At 30.6% G+C, this 24,616-nt stretch overlaps 1 protein-coding gene across 2 annotated transcripts in view; it reads right to left on the bottom strand.

Annotated features, from left to right (window-relative positions):
* LOC142318137 (uncharacterized) overlaps nucleotides 1-24,616 on the bottom strand; it is a 598,310-nt gene that overhangs the window by 285,298 nt on the left and 288,396 nt on the right. The window lies entirely within an intron of this gene.

Below are 24,616 nucleotides of genomic sequence, written 5' to 3'. Positions count from 1 at the left end.
TGTATGTAATAAATTTTAAAATTCCGTTAAATTAAGTGGAATAAGTATTTTTTTTATTTTGTCAGAGTTTTATAATATTACGTTCATACCAAGTATGCCTCGTTAAAAATCACAGATTGAAAAAAATATACATAAGGAAAACTGTATATGAAAATAAATTTAATTTCGATTTTGAAATTTTGTATCTTAGACAGTTAATCACAGATATACTACCCCAGGATCAAAAAGCTGTTCATGTAACGTCAAGGAAAGAAGGTTCTATGGAAGTTGTTTTAAAATTATATTTATTTAAAATTTATTCGCTTCAAATTTTCCATTAAAATGTATCTTCACTTAATAAATCATAGAAAAAGAGTTTTACAGAATTGGAGTTGAATCCCAATTTCTCGTTCAAAATGTTAATTAAATATCCAAGAAGAAACGTTTTTAATATTATTTTCATTCACTGAAAGTTTATACTAAAATATACCTTGAACCTATTAATTTAAAAAGAAAAAAGAACAAAAATGGGTACGTGTAAAATGATTTATCCTACTCGCGAGTAAATACCAAATATATATTCTTAGATAAAAAAAGGGGCCGCTAATAAATATTTCAATGAAAAAGTAACAGACATTAATATTTCAAAAATGAAAAGTTTTATATTCAATTAAAAGGTTCATTCTTTAACTTTAATTGTAGTAGGTTATATGAGTATTAAGCACGAACTACTTAGCCCGTAAAACAGACAATCCTGATAATGGTCGCAAGTTGAAATAAACAAAGTCATTGAAGGAAAAGTTCTTTTGCCTTAGTTTTGTATGGAACTTAAAGATAACGAAAAATAAATTAAACGTACCTTAGCTATTTCAGATATAACTTTAATTACACAGTGCTCACAGATAGCGCTCGCTACGAAATATTATCCCTCGCCTATTTAAGAAAATAATAGTAGAATTGAATTTTATTAAATTTAATAAATTTTATTAATTTTTAGCTACTTAAAATTCTACACAAAAAATGATGCCGTAAAAAAAATCAGATTACGTTTTATTGCACAATAAAGAAAGCAATAATTTACTTAATAAAAGCAGGTTATTTCTTTTGTTTATCTGAATAAATTTATACATTAAATTATTTTCAAAGTTAAATGTAAATATTGATATGAGAATCATTCAGGCTTGCCCACTGGTTTGAGTTTTAAGATAACGTTAGTTGAAACATATAAACTGATATTCTGGTTTATGTATAAAAAAAGGCTAGTACTCGTACATTACTAAACTTTTAAAACCACTTTGCAGATTCATTTTAAAACAGTTAACAGTCTTCTACTTAAAATGCCATATCAGGTCCTCCTGACACTGACTATTAATTGGGAGTATTCGTTTCTGTTCTGAGCACTATGAAAAAGTCTTCTGCCCTTATATTAAATAATAATAATAAAAACAATAATGTTTTGCATAAATCTCCGTTTTTACCCGACTTCGGAGAACTACATACATAAATCCGAAAGTTTGTCTCTCAGTGAGTTTGTTTGCAACACCGTCAGGCGAGAACCGACTGTCCGGTTAGTTTCAGATTTTCAGGATATTTTTTTATTATCCTAGGAAACATTTTAACACATAGATCGAAACCCTAGCCCCATTGGGGGTGAAGTTGTGAATTAAGATATTCATTAAAGAAGAAAAACATTAACCCATTTACTTCATTATTATATTTAAGGGAGGAATTTCGGTTTTACTTAACCTTGAAATCGTACCCAAAAACTCAGTTTCTTGCCGGTTTCTGTAAACCGATTCACTTTAAAATCAATAGAGTTCTATTTCTACTAGGTTTAAATCATCCTACCAGGTTTCATCAAAATCGATTGAAAACTGCGCTCAGTAGAACGAAAAAAAGTTGAAAATGTACCCGGTTTTTTGGATCATAACTCCGGTTTCTGTGAACCGATTCGCACGAAAATGAATAGGTCTCTATTTCCAATAGGTTTACATGACTCCACAAAGTTTCGTCAAAATCGGTTAAGATTTGCGTCCGAAAAAATCTGAAAATAACCCAAAACTCCGTTTTTTACTTCTAACTCTGGTTCCTCTATACCGATTCGCTTGAGAATCAATAGAGTTCTACTCCCAAGTTTACATGATCCCATCACGTTTCGTCAAAATCAATTAAGATTTGCGTCCGGTAGAGTGGACGAAAAACTTTTATAATCTTTAATCTTGTAACTTGAACATACATATGTATACACACGTGACCGGGCACAGTAGTAATTTCCAAATTCTTTGGAAATCCGGTAAAAAGATGTATTTTTTTTTAATTTTACTATATTTGGCAATATCTTTTTACTGAATATAGGCAGCGAATACGATACCTTGTTTTTTCTTCAGACATAAGTATTTTATTTTACGGATATGATTAAATGTAAAGCATCTGAGGTTAATTGAATATCGAAGTTCCTTTCTCTAAGAGTAATGATGATCTTTTAATAAGTAAATTGATGGTACCGCTTGTCAGACCGCTACATTTTGATAGGCTTGGTATGCTGATGAAGAATAATGGGGACTCAATGAAGAAGTTAAAGAATAAGAAACTACAACATTCCTCACTTTCCTTACTCTGACTATCAGGAATGCTTTTAATATAAAAAATTGCGTAGCACAATTTTAGGAGTAACTTTTATCTAATATCAAATCATCTTAATCTTAATATAATGCACGTCACCTAATCACACATATTGATAACACAACACACTGATGAAAAATTCCCTGCTAAGTTTTAAGAAACTGTCTCATTAAAAAGAAGTAAACACAAATACTAAAAAAAACACATTATACCAAAGGAATAGTGTCATTGTTCTTAAATTATAAAGTTCTGTTACGTAATGTTAAGTAACGTTACTAAAATTTTGCCTTAATGAGGTCATGGTTGTAAGATATACAACAATGTAAATGATAATTTGCTAAGATCGTTTTTAAGTTTTTAATTATCATCCTTTCAAACTACAAAACTTTACTATTACAAAAACAATGAAAAATGAATTATCTACGATGTATACCTATTCTGAATAATTAATTACAAACTATCTGTATTTTAATAGTATGTCGGTATAATTTGCCCGCAATTTATTTAATGATTAAAAACCGTTTTAAATAGATTATTTAAAATTCCCGGGTTATTCAGTTAACGAATTTTTATGATTAATCCGGAATTTATGCAGTTATCGTTCCATAAATTAAGAAAAAATACCTAATTCACTACATCAATGAAGATGATTAAACTGTTCAATTTAATTTAGTGTTACGAAAACCGCGCGTTTGAACGTTGCCAAGGTTTTCTAATAAGAAGCAGAAGCACCAAAGACAGAGATTAGTCAACTTGAGATGATATACGAATTGGAATACGCTAAATCATAACCATTATGACAGTACTGAGATAATTTAGACATTAATTTAGATCAGGATTTCAAAAGGATGTATTTTTGTATAACAATATCATAAGGGTTATGAAAAATTCGAGTTAAAGCTATCTACGTACCTTACGTCGGCCGGGAATGCCAAAAAAATACTAAATCGTGTTAGATAGCCAAGACGCATATCCTCCGCAAATTTACAACTGTTACTAAAATTTTGATGAAATCCTTAATAGAACTGTAAATCACCATAATATGCGAGTATTTGGAACCAAAAAGCACCGTTTGATTGCACCGAATGAAAAGCACTGTTTCCTTGTACTGCGTACAAGGAAACCATTTGTACACTGAATCCATTTTGACCAGTTTCGGCGTGCCGTTTGTACGTACGTATGTACGTATCTCGCATAACTCAAAAACGATTTACCTTAGAATTTTGGATTTAGGACTGTTGTAACATCTAGTTGTGCACCTCCCCTTTTGATTGCAATCGACTGAATCAAAAACGTCCAAAATCCAAAAACAATCTTGTACTGCGTACAAGGAAACAGTGTACAGTCAAGGAAACATCGGGAAAAAATTTGGATTCCAGATTTCAACAGAAATATCTATTTTGACCACCACTGAATCCGTTTTGACCAGTTTCAGCGTGACATCTGTACGTACGAATGTACGTACGTATCTCGCATAACTCAAAAACGATTAACCTTAGAATTTTGGATTTAGGACTGTTGTAACATCTAGTTGTGCACCTACCCCTTTTGATTGCATTCGACTGAATCAAAAACGTCCAAAATCCAAAATCAATCTGGACTTTGGACTTTTTCTTAGCTGCAGTAATAAGCCCCCATTGAGAGCTTTTCAACGATATTATCATAAGTGGTACTTATTTTCATTGGTTCCAGAGTTATAGCCAAGTAAAACTTTAATTAATGAAATATTTGGTTCTCAAGGGAGGCACATCGGTTAGATTCAGACTTAATCTCCTTTTTTTAACTTTTTTTTTTTAAATATATTGATTTATTAATAATTTTATTAACCTCTCATTGTAAAAGAAAGTACGATGAATAATAATTCAATAATATAGAAAAAATGAAAAAACATCAGAAGTTATTAATGAAATAAAATGTTATGTACTTTCATTTTAAAAAAATGTATATATTTCGATTTTAATAGGCATACAAGGAAGTCATGTTGTGTCCACATCAGATTTTTATACTATTTCAAAGGTAATTCTTTGTTTGAAAAGGCTACCGTCAAAGAGACATCGTATATAAATATATAAGAAAACTCTCACTTCATTAATCGCATATTAATGAAGACAGAAATTATTATATCTATCAATAAGAAGATAATAAAATTCATTATTACCAAGAAATGCGACGGTACCTCAGTTAAAACTTAACATATTTTTTGATAGGTTGAATAGGTAACGATACTAAGTTATTAATATTTCCTGCACCAGATTTAAAAACGTACAATTTTTTTTGTAAGTATTCGAAGAATTCAAATTTCATGCTCCACTCTCTGCTGAACTCATGAAACTGTGAGGCCATACCACACATTGACCTGCGTTACCACATACACACATTCCACATACCACATTCTCCTGCGTTTATAAGACAAAACGGATTATACGCTAGATCTCTGTAAAATCTTCAAAGCTGGACAAGCAGAACATTTATTAGGCACGTAAAAAAAAAAAATACTTGGAAAGTTTATCTTCATTTTAACGTAATAAATTTTCTATTCTAATTCATAATTTGTAAATAGTAATTAATAAGATGTTCCAGGGACTTGTAATACAGAGTGTTCAAAAGGTTGCTGTGCAATATGCTTTAGAAATGTAGTACATTCTGTTCTTTCGGCGTTAGGTTGGTTGTCCTGAAGATTAATTATAAGAGCAAGATATAGTACTTGCTACTGCACATAAAGCTGTAAGAAAATAACTGAAACTTTTCGCTACAAAGTAATATGTATTCAAGAACTGAAAACTAAATATGTAAAAAGACTAGTTTATTAATGGTTTAAACGTTTAATTGACCACATTTCCGTAGGTATCTTCGACATAACGTTTTTATAGATGAAGTGTGGTTTCATCTGGAAGGATATATTGATTAACAAAATATGACGTTTGTGGTCGTCAACTAACCCCCATTACACGAACAATCTTTACACAAAGCGAAAATTGGAGTCTGAGTCGGGGTGAGTAGAACGCACATTGTGTGTCCAATCTGTTTTGAAAATACAGTTAATAATGATCGTTACTGTGCTCTTTTAACAAACTTCATTAGTCAGTTAATAGAAATGGAAATCAATCACGGTTTTTCCAACAAAATGACGCCACAGCGCACAAAGCTAAAAGATCAATATAACATTTTTTACGAAATGTCTTTGGTGAACAAAAAATTGATTTGGATTTAGGACTTTTTCTTAATTGCAGTAATAATCATTGAGCTTTTCAACGACATATCAAAAGTGGTATTTATTTTCATTGCTTCCAGAGTTGTAGCCAAATAGAAGAAATATTTGGAACTTACAAGGGGGGAGGCTTCATTTCTTTTTTTACTTAAATATTTAAATATATTCCTTTTAATTTAAATAAATTGAAATTAATTAACCTTCTTAATTTATATATATATTGATTTATTAATAATAATCAAGCTCCGATTGTAAAAAAAAAATTACGATAAATAACAATTCAATAACAATAGAAAAAAGAATGAAAAAATATCAGAAGTTATTAATGAAATTTTATGTACTTCTCATTTTAAAAAAATGTGTATATGTAATTTAATAGGCGTACAAGTAAGTCATGGTGGTGTCCACATCAGATTTTTTAGAATTACTTTTGTAAAAACTGAGGCTTGAACATTCATTAAAGAAAGAAAAAAAATCATACACGTCAAATAGAGGATTTCCTTTTTAGCAAGTCATTCATAAATAAAAATGTAACTATTTAATTTATTTATATTATATATTGAACTGTTATTCTTTCACGAGAACAATGGAAAAGCTCGCGTACCACTCCCAACCATCGATCCTAAAACGGTTTGTAAAAATCAATTACAATTTATTAAACAACACGAATGTAGTACAGCCAGTTTAATTTATTTTTATTCGATTGTCAGATAACTAAATTGTACACCAAAGTCTATTAGATTAAAAGCTGATCAACAGTTGAATAGTAGTATTTTACATTTATTTCGATTTTTTTTTTTTTTTTATTTGAACTGGAAACAAAAAATGAACCTCCAATTACAGTAAGGTTTTTATAAGATAAATTTTGTAGCGCATGAAAAAATCTGGTTGAGTTCAAACCCAGATTCTTTCTAGAGCCTTGCAATCACATTACAGAGGGCAGTGGAGTATTAGGATTTAATACTTGATTTTTAAATTTAAAAAATTGACCAGTTTTAGATACTAAATTAACTTTTACAAAGATTATGTACTTTAAAAGCCCTAATTGTACAGATCGCTACTAGAAAAGTTTAGCATTTATTTCAATGCAATAGCTATTTCGTTAGTAAGTCAACCGGTTAGTCAAAGTTTTATTTTAATGAGGGTCCGGTAGTATACTTTTTCGTCCGGAAGAAATTAAATAAAGTGAAGATTATATAAGATTTATCATTATATTACTATCGATAATGAGTGTATTTTAAATACTCCTTTCATTTATAAATATTTTCCTTCTTCAATTGTTGTTCATCAACTAAACATTCTATTGTTTTAACAAGTGACCTCCTCACGTAGAATCTGGTCTACAGGTATCATTATGTTAACTTTTCCTCTTATATTACTTTTACCACTTCCGTGTCTGTTACATAGAACTCCCACATTACTTATCACGGTCATTCGTAACAGTATAATGCAATTTTAAAAAGTTCTACCAGTTCTACCACTTTCACCTTTTCTACCTTTCTCTAGACGTATATTTATTGTTATATTTTGGAAATGCAGAATCGATTAAATTTACTTTTTATTCCGTTATATAAAATAATAGTAATTTTTTATCTGTATTAATTTTCAGTCCTTTTGAATAAAATATCATATCATTATATTTTTTGAAACAAAAAAAAGGAAAATACAAATGAGAACTCAAAATTTTAGCATTCAAGCCTTGAAACTTATTACTAATTACTAAAAATTATTTCGTTTGTTTTATTTTTTTGAAGTGTTGAATTAAAATCGACTGGTAGACTTTACGTTTGAATAATAAATGTTGTTTAAATATTTTGTTTGTCGTCTGCAGGCCAGTAAATTTTTAGTAAGTAATTTTTTTATGGATTTTTTTTTTATATCTTATTTGTTTCCTCTCTCTTTATGTCCAAAGATTTTACGAAACAAAGTAAAAAAACTATTAAATTTTAAAAATGAATTCTGATTACTGCTGTTGGATACCATGCCTTAAATTTGGCGATCTGACATGAAATACAAATCACTTACAAAAGTAATAAATCTATTCTCATGAATAATAAACATCAAATACAAAACTTACTAGTAAAAGGTACTGGAGGAATAGGTTTCTCATACCCTCCTTAAATGAAACTAATATACTGTTGCATATTAACAGGCATATAGGCCTTCCAAATAAAGGTTAAGTCAGTCCTACAAACGACTACATGCTGTTCATCAAAGGGAGAGGAGTTTAAGAAATATCATTCTGTAATGATGTATTTTATACTTGAACAAACCATAAAGTTACCTTTAAAAAAGGTAACTAATACACAATTTTCTGTGAGGAATGATTATAAATACACTGCTTCTGAAAGAAATTTTAAGATGCACAGGTGTCAGTAAAACAAAGTGTGTACCGTACATTTAAGCTAAAAATGAAAAACTTAAATTGTGCACTTAAGTATAAATTTAAGAAAAGAACATTAGGTAATCGTAAAATGCTAAATGATTTGCATAGATTTGAGGATTTGTCAGGAATCTTATTTCAATAAGGTAATGAATCACTATTTTACCATCCTAAGATATAACTGAATTAAATATAATCGGATAAATTCACTAAATGGGTAGAAATTATCAAATTAACTCCAAAATTGAGTTTGCAATATATTTTTTAGAGTAATAATTTATATATATACATATACATACACTAGCATCCCCAACACGGTTTTACCCGCATTGGCAAAGTTTGCCGAAAATCTTAAGCAAACACAGAAGTTATGCCTCCCATCAACTTATCAAATAACCTAAGGGCCCTGAGAGTACGATCAATCGCTTCAAAATGAGTTCAATGAATCAAGGTCCTTTTTCCCGTACAATAAGTTTTGGTATCTTGGAAAATTTACCAAGAGAACCATTTTTAGGTATAGAACAAACTCTCTCTGTTCATATGATATATCTAACGGCAATTTAAAAGTTCAATGAGAAGCCCTACTATCAGTAAGAAACATAGTAGCGATGCCTGACCATGCTACACCGAAAGCCAAGCTACCTAAATAAATTAATCAAAAAGGTTTTCCTAGTGCCTCCAGGAGCAACTAAAAAAAAATACTTTTTTCTGTCTCTGTCGTTATTATGAGCGATGGAATCATCTGCTTGGCGCTGATTGGTACCATTTAGAAAGGTTAATGTTTATATATTCTTGAAGTTTATTGATACTGAAAGAATTTCGGAACATTATATCATAGTAGTTTTATTATCTTGTTCATCACGAATTGGTGGTAGTAAATTGTAATCACAAAAATACTTTTCAACAAGACTTACAACCATGTCTTCAATTTCAATACGACCTCTATTGAAAAATATCTTGGGAGCGGCTTGCCAAAAGAAAGCAGCATGAGAATTTAGCGACTCGCCACCTAACGACCCGAATGAGAAGTGCAGCACCGTAACGTATTATTTATTATTTACTCGTTTTAATAAGTAATTTTTCATCTTAATATAGCCTATGAAACTCCGGATTACATAATGAAGCTAATTTTAAAATTTTGTTGCGATTAGTTCAGTGGTTCTTGAGATTTTGCTAACATACAAACAAACGGTTCCTCTTTATATGTGTGTGTATATATATATATAAAACTAAAATCCACTTATAAAAAATCAATAATATTTAAGATCAATGATAATAGAATTTTGATATTTTAACAATAAGTGTCCGTTCTGTTTTTTAAAATATGCATATATTTATTTAAGTAAATTATTTTTTAAATTTAAACCTTAATTGTTGCAAGTCTATTTAAGCTGATTGAAGTAATTAAATAAACTTAAAAAAAATAAATAAAATTGAAAACCGGAATCCTATAATCTACTTTTAGTTCATAGTAAAGTGGTTCTTTACTATATTTAATTCCTATTATCGCTTCTCAGGTTTGGACTTCAAAACGAAGTATTTTAAAGTACGTAGTGTTCTAATTAAAAAAAAAAACATTCTAGTCTATCAATGGATAACACAAAGCAATATTATGTAAAATATTATTTTATGAACAAGAAAAACAACTTCTTATGATGTTCAACAAAATATCGATTCGCAAGGCGACTACAAATTTCCGGATTATGTTACTACACACTATGTATTAAAAGATAAATAAAATATATAATAGTATATATATATTCACATAAATTGTTTTAATTGATTTCGAATAGTTTTATCCATATTGCTAAGATCCTTTGGCCATTTGGTGCCCAAACAGGAAAAATCTCACGATTTTTTTAATTTTTTTTTTATTCAAGATGGATGATTATGTGCGTAAAATTAATAGGATATAAAAAACTTTTTTTTTCTTCTAGATCAAAGATAAAAATAAGTTTTAAAAAATTTAGTAGTAATTATATATAGAAGAAAATTTTTTATTCGATTTATCATCTCATCAACACCTGATCTATTTAATATAAAATTTATTAACGTAAATTTCACGATTTTCAAAAATTGCTACTAATTGGAATACCTCTAGTCAAAAAACGTCCAAAGGAGCAAATATAATGAAAAAAAGATTCGCAATTAGGCAATTAATGGGATCTTTGTTTAGCATTAAATTTGACATAAATTCGAATTTGTTAAAAAAAATATTTAAAAAGGTGCCCGTTACTTTCCCGTCCAGACAGGGCTATAGCAAAGCTATTGCTCTAGAAGGTAAGTATTGTAGTCGGTCCAATTTGGGGATATGCGGTTTTCACCGGATCTTGACGTTTTGTCACCTAAGGAGCCCAAAAAACCAGTTAGAAATTTTCCGGATATTAATGTTCGTATGTACGGGTATGTGTTCGGTGTTGGACTCTAAATCATCTTATATCTCCAGAACTACTAGACCGATTTTGACCAAACTTTGTCAGATTACTTCTATATTTGGAGCATTGATGCTACTAAATTTTCAACTTATAAGAATAAGGGGGTGAGGCTGTAGAGCATCTCGAGATTTCGCCTAATTAAGATAATATTTTCCTTAGGCACATTTGTTAATAATTAAAAATAACTATATTTGCAACAAAAAAACTTTTGCAAAATCGCCTCCCCCAAAAAAAAAAATGCACGAAACTAGTGACTAACTGGGCATACTGCGTCAATAGTACTCCCTTTCACCACAAGGAACGCTAGTGTCGCAGTTTGTCATCTTGTGACAAACTGCGACACTAAATTTCCCTTTTTCCCTGTGGAAAATTCCCTTTTCCTTCGTCTTCTTGGACAGGGAAATTTGAAATTCCACAGGGTTTCCGACCAAATTATTTTTTACAGTTTAAATAATAATTATTTATTTTAAATAATTTAATGAATATTTCAAAGGTTGGTAGCAGTGACGTGCAGATGTTGTAGTCGTCTGCTATATTGTGACGTTACAGGTGAGCGGCAGAATTAAATAATGAATAATATTTAAAGTGTAAAAAAGTAACTGGATCTCTACTAGATCGCCCGGTTGAATCAGTACCTGGTGCGTTAAGCCTCACGGGTACAGCAGTCTGCCGACCGTAAAAGCGAAATTTGTTCTATATAAAATTACATTAAGATAATTACATTAGTTTATTTCTATAAAGCGCGCGCGATTTAGTTTGAATCATAAAATTAAGTAAACGAAAAAATATTATATTCAAATAAAATGATAAATATTTTAAATTAAGTTATTTGTGTACGTGCGTGTAAGTCGTGCATCAGAATCAACTCACAGTTGTAGGACTTTCCCGGAACAGGGCTAGCTGCGGGACGGGAAATTCCTACAACTATGTCGTCAGTTTTCTTTAGCCATATTCAAGACTCACCTTCATCAAACAGGATCAATTTCAAAAATTCTACTAACTTTATTCTCTAAGGAAAGTTTTTCAGTGATCCTGTTGGTTGTTTTCCCCAAACACTCATAAGTTGGAGATTTTTTAAACAAAAAAATTAAACGTCTTACATAGACGATTTGAAGATATTTTAAGTTTGCTCTTCTCGTAGCATAATAATAAATAAAATAATTTTTCAGCTCAATTTGATTTATATAAAAATCAACAAAAGAATAACAGATTTTAATCAAAAAAACCACAGAATTATTTGGATTTCTTATTTAATAAATATTTATTTTAAAAGAAATTACTTATTTTAAGGCAATGAATAATAATCTCGAATAACACTTAAAAAAGTTATCATTCTTTGATTCATGAAAATCACCAATTAGCCTCCGAGAAACAATTTGGGCATATATTGATGATAGACAAACACGTATATATGACTAAGCGACTTAAAGTTTTGTCTTCTTTTTATCACTTCATCAGTTTTATCTTTATGATCCAATTTTGGCCAAACGGATCTTCCTTTTATAAAATTCCACAGCAAAATTTCACTGTTGTTATGTGGAACAAAATATTTATTAGAATGTTTCATAACTATTTTCCATTTCAAAATGAAAGGCTATTACCATTTTTTCGTGAGTGTACAAGGGAACTGTGGTGATGAATGATAGATTCCATTGCTGAGTGAATAAATAGTCTTCCCTTTACTCTTAACGAAACATTTTCTCCTAAGATCAACCCTACCTTCATTTTCAATCTGTTATTCAACGGCTACGTCTACGATACTTCAGTTTTTCATGGTTTACTCCATTTCTAAGTCTAAAATTTATCTTTTTATATTTTTTAATATAAAAGCCTAGCATACAGTATTGGCTTTTTTAATAGATTAATAAATACTTGAAAGAGTGTGATCATTTTTTCGTGCGCGTTGTCATCTTTTTTTCTACAAAGTCCTCAGACTGAGGGGGAAGAACATGAACAGTTGGTCGGAGGGTGAATGACAGCTCTCTGCGGAGCCGTCGTTCGTCCGCGCTTGCGTGGACGGGCGACGGTGATGAAGCACGGAGACTCTGGATCCCTCTGGCTCAAAGACACCTCCCGGAGACATGCAATGGTTAATTGTGAACTCGATCCCGGGAGGGGAAAATCGGTGAGATACGAGATTTAGTCGTATGGTCTCCTCGAAATCTGTTAGCAAGCCCGATACTCTGCCCGTAAACGGAATTCCTCAGACTCATCGGAAAAAATTCATTATAAAAATACAGCATAAATATTATAAATTTATTAATAACAATGTAAATGTTATGTTTTATAATGTATATTACATTTTTTAAATATTAAACCGTGATATAAGAAATATTACGTAAGAAATAAACTTCATTAATTATTCAATAATATTTTTATTATGTAACCGGTAATAATAAATGATACATACTAAGTTAACTATTAAAGGCCGTTAAATAAATAACTTAAAAGAATAAAAAATTTCGAACTAAAGAAACTAAGATTTACCTTGAATTTAAATATAATTATTGGTATGTAAACAAACATATATAAATATCCCATAAACAGACAAAATTATATATTTTATTTTTTAAAACGGAAGTAACTTACCTTAAAGGATGATCTAAATATAAAATTTAATATCCGGACTTACCTGTAACAGATAAATTTATATGGTTATAACTGAAATTAGTTACAAAAATCTTTAATTATTATCTATGTTTGATTAAAATTGATTTATTTATAAATAAACACTACATTTGTTTATTTACTTAATTTGTCTAAAATTTTACTAAGATTTCTATTTATAAGTTAATGAGCTATTTTTAAACATAAATAAACATAAAGTTTTATACAAAATCCAAATTATATTGGTTTTGTTTTATTTATATATTAGATACTTCCAGATTAAGAATATAACTTAGGCAAGTGAACAAGAATCCGAGTTCTTATAATAGAATATTTGCTAAAAATAACCAATCTTCAATTATTTTAAAGGATATAAGGATGATATAATAATAATAAAATTAAAATAAATAAAAATATAAACCAACTGTACTTTGTAATAAAATTGGTCATGAAATTAATCTTCATAATTAAAACAAAATAATAATAATAAATGTAATAGCATCCCTGTCACGGCTTTGCCCGCTCTAAAGTTACTTGCGTTTCCCGTCGCGGTCAATTTTTTTTTTTTAATTTACGTTTTTTAGTCAAGTAACCGGAAGCAGGTGCAACCCGTCGCGTCGCATATTCAGTAGCAGTGATTATGACTGTATTGGTTGAGCCGCCGCGCTGAACACCATTGCACCCCTTAAAGAATCGCAATTCATGGAAACCCGAAAATGTTTTTTTAGATATTTATCTGAAGAGTATTTGCATAGCCAGAAATGGGGAAAGGTGAAAAAACTCTGACTTACGGCGCTATTTTCTGTGTGTATTTTCGGTGTGTTTTCCGTGCCTCAAAAGACACGGGATTTTTTTTGTTAGTTCTTCTAAAACAGTTTTTATGAGACACCAATTTTGGCAACATATAAATTCGAGGAGGTCAAGAATATGGTAAAAAAATGGCTCAGACACGAGGATGAATAATTCTTTACTACTGAAATAAGAAAACTCACGGAAAGGTAGGAAACGTGCCTACATATGGAATTACGTTGAGAAGTAGTAATAGTTTCGTTATAATTCAATTAATAATTTTTGTACTGTCATTTGTTTTGTACAGTCAATTATTGAATGATCCTCTTTTCTTAGGTACGAAATTATATAATAATGTTTTAAAAGCGGTTCTACGGAAACTAAGAAATATTAATAATAAAAATCTTTTTTACATAAAATATTTTATGATTTTTTTTAACTTTTATGAACAATAACTTTTATTGTATTAAATTTATTCTTTGGAGGATTAAATTCTTACATCTTGTCTATTTTGTAAGTTATTATTGTCGAAACTTGGAAATGAATAAAATAAAACTTTTCAAAAGTTCTGAAAGGCAATTTCCAGGTCCTACTTGGAAAGAAAATCAAATAAATCAATAAACCTTTTTTTATTGTTACAGTAATAAAATATTTGATGATTCAATTTTATTTTTATGCTCATCAGTGAGTGGTTGGTCTGTTGCTTGCCACATATAATTCATTTTATTGTATTTAGTTATAATTATCACCAAATCATTAAAGAATTGTTATTATATGAATACGTTCATAAAGAAAGAAATAGATTAAAAAAAATTAAAATGATTTTTATTTCGTTAAAAATTGTAATTTCCGTATGGCAAAAAATCCCTTTCAGTACGCCGAAAGGCGGAGGTAGATTTCACCGGTGCTAAGTAGGGGATAAAAAAGAATTCCACCTTAAAGTTAAGAAAAACTTCAAATTTACTCAATACGACAAAGATTGCATGTGAGAAAAGGTTTCACATGTTTAGCATATGACAAGCCCCATCTTCTTAAAATTCCAGCAACATTTCCGTCATCCCTTCCCTAAGGGTTGGTCATATCAAAAATTTGTTTCAGACAAAAGTTTTAGGTAATGTTTAGAGGACTACCGACCACATTAAACCGATTTGATACTGTGCCTATAAAGGGAGATATGATTTTTTTTTGTCTTGTTTTGAAACCCCATTTTTTTCACCCTCTGGGCTAATGTTTGGTGATATCAAAAAACTTTACTTAGATAAGTTTTAGGTCCTTATCCAAAAAATAGTAGGAAATTTAAACGAATTCAATATTTTACTTCATAAAAAGTTTATAATTTTTTTGGAAAAGCCCTCCAAATCCACCCCCAGGTCCGATTTTGCCCATTAACGTTAATAACTCGTCTGAGATTTTGGGTCGTTATATTTTATGTATGTGATTGGAGCACAAAATTCGGGCAGTTATCGTCTTCAAAAGAGAGTGAAATACATATATATATATATATATATATATATATATATATATATGTGTGTGTGTGTGTGTGTGTGTGTGTGTGTGTGTGTGTGTGTGTGTGTGTGTGTGTGTGTGTGTGTGTGTACATATAAACTTTTGAACTGACGGTGGTTTTGGGGTCTGGGGGATGTGAAACGCGAAAATATGTCAAAATTTTCCGAACTCGAATCATGGTACTCATTACAGTGGGTAGCTTTCTTATAAAATCTACCTAAAACTGTTTATACAGTATTAACACAAAAACCTGCTTATACTCGTACATCTAGAATATTAAAAAAATAATTATTTAATTGTAAATCTAAAAAAATGTTGATAATTACTGGCATTTTACCAAATATTAATATTTTTAAATAATTAAAATAAAATTTTTTCCTTGTGATCTGTTTCACCTTTCGACGGATAATAATCTTTTTTTAGTACAATCTTATAATGAATCACCAGTTATGTCAATTATTAATTTGTTGTAGAACAAATAAAAAATAAAAAAATTGTAAAATGACAATACGTAAATTTGGTTTGTACGTAAGTAAGAAATATCATCATTAATATAAAAATTCAGGCCGATGTCGGTTCTCAAAACCAGGACCAGCATTAATATAAGTTTGTATATTCCAAAGTGCGATAGTTATTATTCTGCAGCTTTCTAAAAAGTATTGAGCCTTTGGAGTCCAAAATTGAAAAAATAAATGTATTTTTATTGGAAAATAACATTATGAGACGACATATGCACCATTTTTTCTATGACCTTTTCCCATTTTTCCGGTAAAACCATAATCCCGTCGCTAAGGAACTTTTGTGGTTTCTGGTCAAAAAATTGTGACACATAGTTTTCACAGGCCTTTTTTGAAATTAACTTAGCACCATTCAAGGAATTCTGCAAAGACCGAAACAAATAATATTCTTCTTAATAGCCAGATCCAGGCTATGCAGTGGATACATAAAAACCTTCCGATCACGTTTTATCAATTTTTGACGGGTCGTTAAAGAGGTATGCGATCTGGCGTTGTCTGCGTGGAATACTACCCCCGTTCTGTTGACTAGTTCAGACTTTATCTTTTGAATTGTTATGTACAATCGCCCTAATTGTCGACAGTACAGGTATGAATCTATTGTTCTGGCTGGTAGCAGCAGCTCGTGATCCACAATCCCCTTCTGATTCCACCAAACGCGCCGTATAACCTTCCAGAACATCAGTGTAAGCTTTACCAAAGACTTTGCAGCGTCTCCACGCTTCGACTGCGATTTTTTTCACACTTTGTTGTTAGATTACTCATTTTTATTTACTCATGATCAACCGCTTCAGAAGTGGCTTGAATTGGTTTATATTTCAGTTAAGACTCGCAGATAGAAATTTGATCGAGTAATTTTTTCGAGTCAGATCATATGACACCCAAACCGCGAGATTCTTTTTTTATCCAGCTTTCTCCAAATGGTTTAATACTACTGTTTGGTGATGGATGTTGATTAGCGATGTCATGATTGCTGCTTACATGCCGGTCTTCCTTGACTTTTGTCAGATACCATCCACTTTTTCTGTGATTGGTAGCCCACTGTCAGGAGCATTTTGGACATCAAAATATGCAGAACGAAAGCGACTGAATTGTCTTTTTGACCTTTGGTTTGATAACGTATCTTGCCCGTAAACAACACAAATTTCGTCACAGTCCTGCATAGCATTTGCTACTTTATCTAAATAAAATTGTAAAATGTTTTGCGGAAAGTTCACTCTTATTCATAGAGCAATATCTTAGGGTTTGAGTACAAGAATTCCAATACTTTTTGCACATCTACTCACTTCAACTGCCAGCGATCAAATGACCCGGCCTGAACCACTGCGACTCATATACCCAGGGATTTGGGATGCGTTAGCATCCCAAATCTATTATTTAAGTATTGAGCAAAAGCTCTCAATGAGGGCTTACTACTGCAGTTAGGAAAAAGTCCAAAATCAAAATATTTTGGATTTTGGGCTTTTTTGGACACTTTTGGTCCAGTCGATTGCAATCAAAAGGGGAGATGCACAACTAGGTGTTACAACAGTCCTAAATCCAAAATTTCAACATCCTACGGCTAATTGTTTGTGAGTTATGCGAGATACATACGTACGTACAGACGTCACACCGAACTAGTCAAAATGGATTCAGAGATGGTCAAAATGAATATCCATTGAAAATGAAATTTTCCGCAAAAAAAACTGTACTGAATAATTAGTACAAGGAAGTAAAAATTGATCGAAAAGGTCTAGAATTATAATAGTAAATACAGACCAACATATATATCATACGCACAAACGTCCTTCTAATAAAAATAATTTTTTTGGACATGGGTACATCGAAATAAAAAAAGATCGTCACAGATTATTTACATTTTGTTTAAAGCTATTTCTTTTGTTAAATTTTTTTTATATCTCCTTAAGACACAAAACATACAAAAGCCAATATTTTTAGATTTTTTATAACCGATCTATACATACTTTTCATAAATAAATTTATATAGCTGCTGTAGTATATATCGCTAAAAGCTCCTATATATCGCTAAAACTGAGAAAGTAAAAGAAAATTTACTATACATTGTACCTGATGAATTTATATTTTGTCTTATTAAAATATATTTATGTATTTATAGGACTACATAAACGAAAAATAAATATTTGATGATCATTCAAATAAATCTCATCGTGGGAGTTAATAAGCGACATGTTGGTATGATTATTTGTTTACATAACGAGTTTTTTGTACTTGTGATTATATATTTTAATGCGTAATGAAATAGTTAATAATATACAACTGCACACACCTACATCAAGGACTAACCTGTTCAATATTAATAGAATAACGTTTTATAAGGAATAATATGTCTTAAAGAGTACTAAGAATAACAATTTGTTAGGTATAAATGCTTATTTAATATATACAGCATTTTAAGTATTTACGTTATAAAATTAATTTATTTTTAAATAAACATAATTTTTTTTCCAATTTAACACGCAATATAACTTAACAGTCTATTAAGTGACATAAATTTAAGGTTCTACATGAACTGATATGAAATGTAAATCATTTCCTAAAATATTCCCAAGAAAAATATGTATACAATTTTATTCTTATTGGGGAAAATGAAGAACTACTTTCTCGTCCTATTTTTTATCTAACTTCCTTTCTTTTCCTGTTTAGCCTCCGGAACCACCGTAAGATATTACTTCAGAGGATGAATGAGGGTGATATGTATGAATGTAAATGAAGTGCATTCTTGTATAGTGTCAAGTCGACCATTCCTGAGATATGTGGTTAATTGAACACCGGTATCCACGATCTAGAACTCAAATACAACTTTGCTGGATATAACTGTTCACTAACTTAAAAAAAATAAATAAATTATTAATACAAAAATATAAATTTATTTATTCCTGGAACAAGTTGAATACCTATTGTATGAAGAGAATATGATAATGAAATATTACGTCTTATTTTCTTTCCTCAAAACAGAGCTACACATAGCTGCTTAACCTTATTTCTAAAAGGAATATTATGAGAACAAAGTACCTTTTTAAAGTAATTGTACACAAAAAGAGAACTGGCTTTAGATGCAAATGACGTCGTGATTACATAATTTAAATCTTACAATTGCAACATCATGATTTCTTACCACATCATAACTTTGTTATCAGATTTTACAATTGCATAATTAATTCAACTGAGTGGAAAAACCAGGTAATTCAAGAAATTATATTATCAAAAGCCGTTTCAAAACGTGTTTAATAAATGACAATTAAAAATTCATGTGTTATGGGTAGATTAAGACATAATATACCTATTTGGTTTATAAACCAATCTGTGATACACTATTATTAAAAATTGACACAATAGTTTGTAGTTTTATTCAATTATTTCATTGCCATTTATTGACAGAAATCAATCAATTATTATAGATTATTTTATTTCATTAATGATATAACGTAATTTTCTTTTCTTTTTGTTCTGTTTAGCCTCCGGAACCACCGTAAGGTATTACTTTAGAGGATGAATGAGGATGAAATGTAATGAAGTGTAATCTTGAACACAGTCCATGTTAACCATTCCTAAGATGTGTGGTTAATTAAACACAACCCCCACCAAAGAACACCGGTTCCACGATCTAGTATTCAAATCGTATAAAGTAAATTCCTTTACTAAAATTTGAATCTTAGAACTTCGAAATCAGCTGATTTGCGTTGACGAGTTTACCACTAGACCAACCCGGTGGGTTAAGAGATGACATAATGATGAGGCTTAAATTTATTAAGCATAAAAAGAGGGTACACTGATATCTCATCTATACAACACTGAGAGAAAAATAAAATAAAAAAGAGAATTATTTTGAGAGTATACGATTATCATTTTCAGTTTGTTTTTTATTTTTAGCAAAATCTAATTGGTTTAATCCTTGAGTACCATCATATAGCATAAAATCAATCTTAAATATATATATTATATATATTTCCGCATTCTAGTGACCCTTAGCTAATACTACATAATAGTATATTTAGCATAATAGTATATTTACCTTTGCACTTCTTTTCCTTTTCATTAATCAAGACTATTTATATCAGATTTCTCAACTTTGACTATTATACAGAACGGATTTTTATTTAATGGGCAGCCTTTCTTTAGTCCTTTCAGTATTTTAAACAAAAATTAAAGTAAAACATTTAAATTAAATAAACTACAATAATATAAGTCAGTTCATTAAAAAAATTTCTTAAAAAATATTTTTATCTTTCAATTTTTGTATTTAGACTTTAGATCGGAGTAGAATTAAAATAATTTCAGTTTTTTAGTTTTAAATTTAGTGATAATTTAAAATATTTAAGTTTTTAAAAACTAAAATAGTATTAACTTTATTTTATTTTGAATATAATGTGTATTAAAAATCAAAAAAATACTCTGTGTTAGAAGATTCGGCTGTAATGTCGAAAAACAAATCACTTCTTTAATATATTATTTGTATTATCAGAAGGGTAACTGTACGAAGTAATTCTGAGGTTAAAAAAAACTTCAGAAAGACGTATGCTGTACAAAAATTTAAAAAATAATCCACTTTTTAAAACTGGAACCAAATAAAAAATAACAAGTTAACCCTTACTTTGATCCGGCTTCTAAAGAACGATATTTAAATTGTTTGGAAAAATCCCAGGGAAGTTTTCTTGCGACTGTAACGGGCCTTCCCATCTGCCGGCAGTACGTCCAGCACGGCAGGTCGGCCCACCGGTTCTGAATCATATTTCTCTTTTTGCCTGCCTCAAACTGGCAGACAGGGGTAAATCCGAATACGGCTATACCGTTCCCGGAGTCTCCGCCTAGGCAGCCGTGACTCGATCTTTTCACTTTAGTTTATTGCCTGCCTCAAACCGAGAGAATTGATCCCGGCTATGTCGTTCCCAGCTCCCGTCCCAACGGCCGGGACTCGGTCTTCACTTTTTTGAGTGACCTCAATTCCTTTCCAATCCTGGAAGTCTTCCTCTTTCTGTTTCAAGATATTCGTTACAGTTCTCAATGGCCCTCCATTCTTCTGTGCCGCGTAGCATATGCCCAATCGCGTTCTCCGGGGTAATCTAACTCAGGTGTGCTGTTTCCTTAATGTCATCCCATTTCTGGCACTCATAAAAGGTATGTAGTGGCGAATCCAGTGCTCCACAATATATGTAGTTTGGAAACTCTCATCTTTTGAATCTACACAGATATTCTCCAAACTCCCCGTGATCAGAGAGGAGCTGGAAGAACAGCATTCCACCTCCTCATGCTTCCTCACCAACCATGGTCCTATATTAGGAATCAGCGTGCGCGTCCAGGCCCCAGAGCGTGCATCGTTACAGCTGTCTTGCCACTCTTGAAGGAGCTCTGTGTATGTGTGTGTGTGTGTGTGTGTGTGTGTGTGTGTGTGTGTGTGTGTGCAGACTCTTTTGTCATTCCTTCATACTGACTACATCACTGTAGGGTTTGCAGGCGGGCTGGAAGGATCCCCACCATCACCCCGGCCATCCAAAGCACCTGGTGAAATAAATCAAAAATATTAAGTGTGGAAAAGGTAAGGTTGTGAGAGATCATTTTAAAGGACGTTAAACCAAAATTTTAACTAAAAGATATCGATTACGACAGTCATAACCAAACTGACAGTCATTTAATATTTGTCAAAGCTAGCTTCAAAAATGGCGTACATTACCCACTAAGTAATTGTTTCCTCCCAGAATAATTGACCGTTTTGTGATAGAAGTATTCGCTTAAGTTTATTTTTCTAGCGTTTATTTTCGATGAATTATTTAAGATCACTGTACGTAACCTTTGAAACTAGCCATAATAAATATTAAAGAGCCGTCAATTTAGTTAAAATTGTCATAGATGAATGTTTTAAAAAGTTTTTTAATTTTTTTTTTCAAAAAAACAATTTGTCAACCCTATCCGTTCCATTAAAGTAAAAAATCAAGCCATTTTCAAATATATGAGTTCATTGACTCATGAAAAGCTGAAAAGCTTCATTCATTTGGAAGCTGTACTCTGGAAGTTAAATCTCCTGGAGAGTAATATAACTTTGTTTAAAAAAAATCTTTCACTTAAATTATCAGTAAAATCATTATTATGAAACTTCCTCTACAAACTTAAAAAAAGAAAAAAATTAAACATACGTAAAAATTTATTCTTGTTTAAAGGATAAGTCTTAAACATAGACGTATAAAAAAATTAAAAAAAGAATCTTGGGCGAATTGAGAAATTCCTTATTAATGTTATTTTATAAAAAATACTTTAAACAATACATTTACGTATATTAGCCTAATTAAAGAATAAATACAATATTTCCTTTAAAATTTTATCTCATTTCTGGCAAAATATTCTATAAAAAGAAGAAAACAAAACCAAAAGAAAAATGTATACATTTATAAAAACGAATAACCTCGAAAATAAGTATCAGAAATAGCTCTGCTTTTGATTTTATTTGTTTTTAATAATCTAGAAACAGGACAACTGAACTTTGCATCGTTTATTTATTTTAATTTAATCACTATTACGTAACAAAAAATAAAAGTGTAATGTGTAGTAAATATATAAATTCGTAGTAGTAATTACATAATTATAATATTGTCATTTTGCGGTAAAAATCCTGTTTGGTTATGAGAAATAATAACAAATATAATGTATTATACCAAAAAAAATATCGAATAAAGGAAAATAAAAATAATTGTTGCAGAGTTTTGTGCAAGACCAAGTTTTCGTTATTTTATTTTGTATAATTACATCATCGTCAAAAGTTTAAATATACATTTATATATATATATATATATATATATTTCACTTTCTTGTGGACACGATAACTGCCGTAATTTTTTGCTAATCACTAATTCTTCCGTAAAAATAACTCGTCCCAAAATCTTGGTCGAGTTTGTTAACGGCCAAAATCGGACCATGGGGGGGGGCTTTTTGGAAAAAAAAATATTGCTATAACTTCCTTATTAAGTGAAATATCGAATGCGTTTAAAGTTCCTACTATTCTTTGGATAAGAATCTAAAACTTATGTAGGTAAAGTTTTTTGATATCACCAACCATTGGCCCAGGGGGTGGAAAAATGGGGTTTCAAAAATTGCTGGAATTGTAAGATGGGATTTGTCGAGTGCTAAACACGTGAAAATTTTTTCACATGCAACCATTGAGTAAATTTGAAGTTTTTCTTAACTTTAAGGTGGAAATATTTTTTATCCTCTACTTAGCACCGGTGAATCCACCTCTGCTTTCCAGCGTGCAAAAAGGGATTTTTTTTCTGTTATGTTCAGTAAAATCTTCTCTTTTTAAAAACCAGCAGCAATCGCCCAACATAGATGGGTCCCAACCTGCCTAGTATCGTGTTTCTGTTGTCCTGATGTTATGATGAAATCTTTCATTATTCGTCACTTACTGCACCCAAATTTTCCGGCAAAAGTCCAAATGGGAGTCCGAAAAATGCATTTTAAGGACATGAGACATCCTAGAAATTCATAGGCTTTTAAGAGTTCATCTATGGCGGTTTTATAATTCTCATCTTTCTTATTACCTAGAAATCGCTTCACTTCACTTATAAAACAGTTTCAAACTCTCAATTCTTTGTCATTTAATTTTCCTTTAAAAATAGGATCAATTTGAGTTTCGATTTAGTTTCCTTATTTGAGCTCTAATAAAGATGCCTTCTTTTAGTTTTACATCACTGAACTAAATACTAGAAACCATATCATTCTAAATACTAGAGTCCATATCATTATCAAAGTTTTTCATTAGTCCAAGCTTATTATGGGGAGATGGGAAAGTACCTTTTTTGAATCGAGGGGAGCATATTTTATATTTGAAGTATCTGGTTCAAAAAAAGTTCTATGAAGCCAATCTTTCACTGTCCCATAGGCATAAAAAGCATAATTCTTTGTAAAACTCCCTAGAAGCACTAATAATATTCCTATCATTTTTAAATCTCCACAAATATATCCACTGTTCATATTTAAATCTCCACTGTTCATATTTAACTTAATTTAGTATGGTAGCCAAGTTATAAGTTTCTTTCCATATCACTGAATGAGCTAAGTAATAGATAGATGATGGGTTTTTATTTCCATCAGGAAACAAGATTGCTTTTAGCTGTATTTAGATGAATCTATGAAATACGCTACTCGGAAGTTTTATGTTCCGTATTAAGTTCACTCATTAAATCATTAATATCATAAAAGACGCAGAGCGATCCTTCCATTTTATAAAAGCTTGAAGATATTATATTCCGTAAAGTGAAACGGTTGTGGTTTTATCCAATAGGTTCCACTGTTGAAGTCTGGAACCAAGAAATTCAGCTTTTTGTTTTGACAAACCCAGGTCACGTACTAATTCATTTAATTCATTTTCAACTATTAAATGAGGCTCACGGGTGATTAGAAAAAACGTAGAGTCACTACTAGTAGTGTCAGGAAGTTGTAAATCATATCCTGATGAAGAATTACGGTCATTGGAAAACTTAACGTTGGGTTTAAAGGTTCAATTCGCAACGGTAATTCCTGACTGTGCAATAGGTCTTAATGCTAAGGTAAATTTGGGTAATTA

This window comes from Lycorma delicatula, chromosome 1 (assembly GCF_047948215.1).
Source record: "Lycorma delicatula isolate Av1 chromosome 1, ASM4794821v1, whole genome shotgun sequence".
Classification (NCBI taxonomy): domain Eukaryota; kingdom Metazoa; phylum Arthropoda; class Insecta; order Hemiptera; family Fulgoridae; genus Lycorma; species Lycorma delicatula.
The sequence above is the reverse complement of the archived record's forward strand: the minus strand, read 5'-3'. Positions and strand labels throughout refer to the sequence as shown.